General features: G+C 53.3%; 1 long non-coding RNA gene across 1 annotated transcript; it reads right to left on the bottom strand.

The window, feature by feature from the left end:
• Nucleotides 1-251: 251 nt before the first annotated feature.
• Nucleotides 252-3247, bottom strand: LOC149861090 (uncharacterized). The gene is made up of 3 exons (XR_016443207.1): nucleotides 2275-3247; nucleotides 1386-1651; nucleotides 252-810 (listed from the first exon to the last, which is right to left on the bottom strand). It is a non-coding gene; the product is annotated as an uncharacterized LOC149861090 (long non-coding RNA).
• Nucleotides 3248-6000: the final 2753 nt, after the last annotated feature.

Below are 6000 nucleotides of genomic sequence, written 5' to 3'. Positions count from 1 at the left end.
GAGGCCATGCCATCTGGGCCTGGGGCAAGACCCTCCCTCTCCTCCTGCATTCAGGTGCCCGCTGCCCTGTGCACATTGCACCGCGGTCACGAGGCTCCAGTCACTGTCTTGCGTGGAGCAGCTCAAGGGAGCCTGTGCTGGAGGGGGCAGTGGAAAGGAAACCATGGAGCTGTGGGGTTAGAAACACCAGGAGTCAGCAGATGCCACGAAGGGAAACTTTTATTGGAGCGAGCTCACAGTGCAAGATAGAAGGGAAACCCTGGAGGATAATTTAAAGACTGGCCCTGTATCTCTGCACCCAGCCCCTTCTGGGAAGGAGGATGCCAGGAGACCACATTACAAAGTCCATTGCCACCTCCACGGAATCAAGGCGCCACTTGTAACAGGATGGTAGGTGGGTACAAGACTAGAGCTGGGAAATGGTCGCAGGGACAGCCGAGGAAAGAAGGGGAGAAGAGGAAGGGGTGTGGAAGAAGCTGCACGCAGGGACTTGCAGGCTTGGACGTGCTTTGCGGCGCTGGACGGTGCTGTTGTGGGGTTAAGCGTCAGCCATCACTTCGGCAGAGGCCACTGTGGCGGAGGCCACTTTTGGAGGGGGACGTCAGGCACGGGGCACTTGGGTGGAGGAATCTGGGGGGGTGGGCATTTCTGTGGTGGAAACTCCGGTGGAGGACACTTCTGGGGAGGATAGGCTGGAGGAGGACACACGGGTGGAGGACACTTCCGGGGAGGAATCACAGGTGGAGGCTGCACGACTTGCTGCCACTGCTGCTGGTTGGGTTAAGACATTATTCTTCGATTCAGAGATGCCTGGAAGGGGGAGAGAGCACAGCACTGGTGAGCCATCGCCCTCCTGCATGATGCTGCCCTTCAATGTAGCCAAGCAAAGACACAGACAAGCAACCCATCCACCATGCCTCCGTGTCCATATTCGATTAAGCCTGCTTCTGAAGCTGGGTACTGGGCTCTGGCCCTTTCGGAGGAAACCACCATCAAATTTGATGGGACTCAAGCTCTCGTGCGCAGTGAATGGATTCCAAAGCTCGTTAAAATTTGGTGTTTTTGAACATGTTACAAATACCTTCCCCTAAAGAGGGAAGGGGCTGGAGCACATGCCGAAGGCAGAGCACATCGTTAAGTGAATGCTAGACGGTATTTATTTCTTTAACTTCTTTCCAAGAGATTTGTGCCTTTGCAATTGCAGCGCAGAGTCCAAGCCCAGCTGAAAACCCCCAAGGATGAGCATGGGTAACATTTTCTCTCCAGCCTACACATGCTGACATGGGTTTAAAGAGAGGAACAAGCAGCCCTTCATGGCATTTTTATAGTAATCGCTGCAAAAGAAAGACCAAAGTTTGCCAGGAGCACGAATGCGAGAGACTTACCTGTCAAGGGAACAGGAGAGAGTACATGTGGAGTCAAGTGGACGGGGAGGCAGTGGGGGGATGAGCTTTTATCGGCCCTCTGCCTCCATTGGCAGGATACGATGCCCCTGATGAGTCTGATGGTGACACCAGGCACCTCTCCTCCACATCCAGTCCACCAACACTTCCTGAATCCCTTGCTTGCATCATGCTTGGCCCCAAGAAACTCCAGCCTCACTTTTCCTTCTTGTATTCTGGGCTGTGTCATTGTCCCCTTCCCGCATGTCCTGCTTAGAAGGAAGAGGAAATTTGAAGAGGGGTTTTGACCTTGTTCCCTCTTCGTCTCCTGCTTTGTCCTTCCCCTGTCAGCCCACCCTTAACTGTCCCTGTCCAGCCAGAGGAAATGTTCCCGTGCCCCTGGGCAGGCTTCATGCAAATACGAGCCCCTAGGAAATAAAGCTCATCTTGTCTTCAGAAGAGAAGACTGCGGGGGGAATTAATAGCAGCCCTGCAGGGGGGTTGCAAAGAGGATGGAGCTGCACTATCCTCAGTGGGGGCAGTTGACAGTACAAGACGCAATGGTCTCAGATTGCAGCAAGAGAGGTTTAAGTTGGATATTAGGAAAAACTCTCTCACTAGCAGGGTGGTGAAGCACTGGAACAGGTGGTGGCATCTCCATCCTTGGAGGTGTTTAAGACCTGGGCAGACGAAGCCTTGGCTGGGATGATCTACATGGGGCTGGTCCTGCTTTGAGCAGAGGGCTGGATTAGATGACCTCCTGAGGTCCCTTCCAACCCTCATTTTCTATGTTCCTATTAACATCGCAACGAGGTAGGCACAACAAGGGCCTCCTAATAGTGTGTGAAGCCACAATGTTCTGGCCTCACGAATTGCTGGACAGATGTCTCACCAAAATCAAAGAGTGGAAAGGCGCCATCTGGGATTAAAGCACCATATTGTACAAGGAAATTGGAGAGTCAGGCATCCCAAAGCCCCACATCATGCATCTGGAAGTGTGACATTGCATAGCTGTGCTGTATGTGAGCAGGAAACTGAAACATCAGAGAGCGGAAAGGAGGCCAGAGTGGATCTCAGGTCATTTTCCCATCAGGTGTTGTGTTGTAGAAAAAGGTTCAAGGGTTCCAGCAGAAACTATATATGGGCCTGAGAAGGTTTCAGGATAACGACAAAAGCCCAGTCCTTAAAGCAAAGAATCCAGTTTTGCACGGTGTTGTTTTCCCTCCCCAATGCACAATATGTGGAGCAGGCACTAGAGCTTGTAAACAGTGTTGGATGAATTGGTGTCGGGCACTTGTCACAAACTTGGGAGGTTTTAATTAAAATCCAGGCTGCAACTAAGCAACTGGAGGATGTGGAGGTGGAGCAGGCTTGGGTTGTTAAAATCAGGCCTCAATACCCCGGGGGTGTCTCACTTCCGGAGGTCATGCCGCTGGAACCACATATCAGGGGTGCGCGGCCCAGTGCTCTTCAATCCGCTCGCTCTCACTGGGGACTTGGGTAAGTCTCGCTTGTGTTATTGGAAGCTCGTGCTGTGGCTGGGGCTATTGGGTCACTATGTACTGTGGCAACAGCCTGCTAGATCAAAGGTGTGCTTTGCTTCAGGTTACTTTGTTAACGGCAGCGCTAGGCATGGAGCCAGGATTTCAGTCCTCCTCTTTGGAGTGCTTCATGCTCCGAAAGGGGTTGGCAGTCATCCTGTTGCCTCTGCAGAGATGTTCCCCACTGCAACCTCCTAAGCGTCCTACCTCCACGGGGTTTTTCTTAATCCTATAAAATCAAGAAATTAATGAAATGAGTAAGTGGGAGTTCCTGGGTACGGCCTGGGACAGCATAGAGGGTTGTCTGGGAGGACAATCTGGGAGGAGACGGCTGCAATGGCTGAAGGGCAAAGGAGTAAGAGCCGCCTGGAAGAAAGTCAAGGCTGGGGGAAAAGCTGGAAAAGGGAGGGTGGGAGGAGATGGCATCCTTGGACCAAAGATTGGCTTGTGAAAATCAGCACCTATTGAGTTCAGTGGGACTCACTAACAACCACCAAGAGTTGCACAGGAGAGTTAACTGAACTCCTGGCATGCATGCGCGTAGCCTGCTAAGGCTGGGGGAGCTGCAGCGGGGACACCGGGTCTGTACAAGCAGAGCCGGTGGAGCCAATGCAGCTAGAGGAAGAGGGGGAAAGGCGTGTTTGTGCTGCAGCATGTGCACGGCTGCTGATTCATTAAACCACGTGAGAGGCAAAAGGACCCGCGGTTGGAGCCATTTGCAAGGCTGACCTGAAGTTTCTCTCCCTGGAGCAGTTCTGTGGGACTTGCACGCTGTATCCTAGTGCGATAAGATTGTAGCCCCTGAAGCCAGGGTGGAAGGGGAGAGGGGGGCGCTATTTTTGTTTTCTAGCAGAAAACCTTGGAATCCAATTTTTTCTTTCTTCATAGACATTTTCTCTTTGTCTTGCCCCTGCTCCTAGTTTCAGGTTACTCTTCCTGATGTTTAGCCCATATTGCTCTGGTGTCATCCACAGTTTTTCCATAGTTTCATAGTTTCATAGTAGCTAGAGTCGGAAGGGACCTAGGTAGATCATCTAGTCCGACCCCCTGCCTTGGCAGGAAAGAGCACCGGGGTCAGATGACCCCGGCAAGGTGCTCATCTAACTTCCTTTTAAAAATCCCCAGGCTAGGAGCCTGCACTACTTCCCCTGGAAGCTGATTCCAGGCCCTAGCCGCCCTGACTGTGAAGTAGCGCCTCCTAATATCTAATCTAAACTTACCCTCCGCCAGCTTGTGTCCGTTATTCCTGGTCACTCCTGGCAGCGCACGGGGGAACAGGGACTCCCCCAATACCTGCTGATCCCCCCTGACCAGTTTGTAGCAGGCCACAAGGTCCCCCCTTAACCTTCTCTTGTGGAGGCTAAACAGATTCAGGTCCCGTAGCCTCTCCTCATAAGGCCTGCCCTGCTGACCCCTGATCATACGAGTGGCCCTCCTCTGGACTCTTTCCATATCGTCCACGTCCCTCTTGAAGTGTGGCGCCCAGAACTGGACGCAGTACTCCAGCTGCGGCCTGACCAGTGCCGCATAGAGGGGGAGGATCACCTCCCTGGACCTGCTCGAGATGCATCTGTGGATGCATGACAGGGTACGGTTGGCCTTCTTGACTGCCTCCCCACACTGCCGGCCCATCTTCATCGTGGAGTCAATGACGACTCCAAGATCCTTCTCCGTCTCCGTGCTGGCAAGAGGGGAGTTCCCCAACCTGTAAGTGTGGTGCCGGTTCTTCCTCCCCATGTGCAACACCTTGCACTTATCAGTGTTAAACCCCATCCTATTCTCATCCGCCCACCGTTGCAACCTGTCAAGGTCAGCTTGTAGCCTATTGCACCCTTCTAGTGCACCCACATCCCCCCACATCTTAGTGTCATCAGCAAACTTGAACAGGGTGCTTTCTACCCCCTCATCCAAGTCACCGATGAAGATGTTGAACAGTGCGGGCCCGAGGACCGAGCCCTGCGGCACCCCACTGCCCACGTCCTTCCAGGTCGAGAAGAACCCATCCGCTACCACCCTCTGGGTGCGGCCCTCCAACCAGTTGGCGACCCATTTGACCGTGTGGGCATCGACACCACAGTCTCCCAGCTTTTTGATGAGGACAGGGTGAGAGACAGTGTCGAAAGCCTTCCGGAAGTCCAGAAAGACTACATCCACAGCAACCCCTGCGTCTAATGATTTGGTGACCTGATCGTAAAAGGCCACCAGGTTGGTCTGACAAGACTTGCCACTGATGAACCCATGTTGGTTGCCCCTGAGCATGCATTCCCCCGCAAGGCCCTCCTGGATGTGTGCCAGAATAATTTTTTCAAAGAGCTTACCCGGGATTGAGGTAAGACTAACTGGCCTGTAATTTCCCGGGTCCTCTTTTTTTCCCTTTTTGAAGATAGGGACCACATTGGCCCTCTTCCAGTCCTCCGGCACCTCACCAGAGCACCACGAGTGCTCATAGAGCCGCGCCAGGGGTCCCGCAATGACCTCGGCCAGTTCCTGTAGAACCCTAGGGTGAAGATCGTCCGGACCAGCGGACTTGAACACGTCCAGCCTCTCCAGAAGTACCCTAACTAACTCCTCGCTAACCCTTGGCCCAGGCGTGTCTCTCCTGGGGCCCGAGGGGGGCCCAGCAGGGAGGTGGCTGAACTGGTCCCTACTTAGGAAGACAGAGGCAAAGAAATCGTTAAATATGTTAGCTTTGTCATCTGGCGTGATGACTAAGTTGCCCATCGTGTCCTGCAGGGGCCCCACATTACCCGGGACCCTCTTTTTACCCCCTATGTATTTGAAGAAGGACTTCTTATTGTCCTTAATCCGGGAAGCTAGTCCTATCTCCATCTCTGCCTTGGCCCTCCTGACTGCCCCCCTACATCCTCGGGTGACTGTAACATAGTCCTTCTTGGTGATGACCCCATCTCTCCATTGGGTGTAGGCCTCCCTTTTAGCAAGGAGACATTCCCGGATGCTCTTAGTGAGCCATGGGGGTTTATGTGCCCTCCTGCTCCCTTTGACCCTTGTTGGGATTACCTCCCTTTGGGCATGGAGGATCGTCTCCTTAAGGAGCAACCACTCACCTTCGACATCTG

This window comes from Crocodylus siamensis, chromosome 6 (assembly GCF_052110815.1).
Source record: "Crocodylus siamensis isolate JL-2025a chromosome 6, ASM5211081v1, whole genome shotgun sequence".
Lineage (NCBI taxonomy): Eukaryota > Metazoa > Chordata > Crocodylia > Crocodylidae > Crocodylus > Crocodylus siamensis.
The sequence above is the reverse complement of the archived record's forward strand: the minus strand, read 5'-3'. Positions and strand labels throughout refer to the sequence as shown.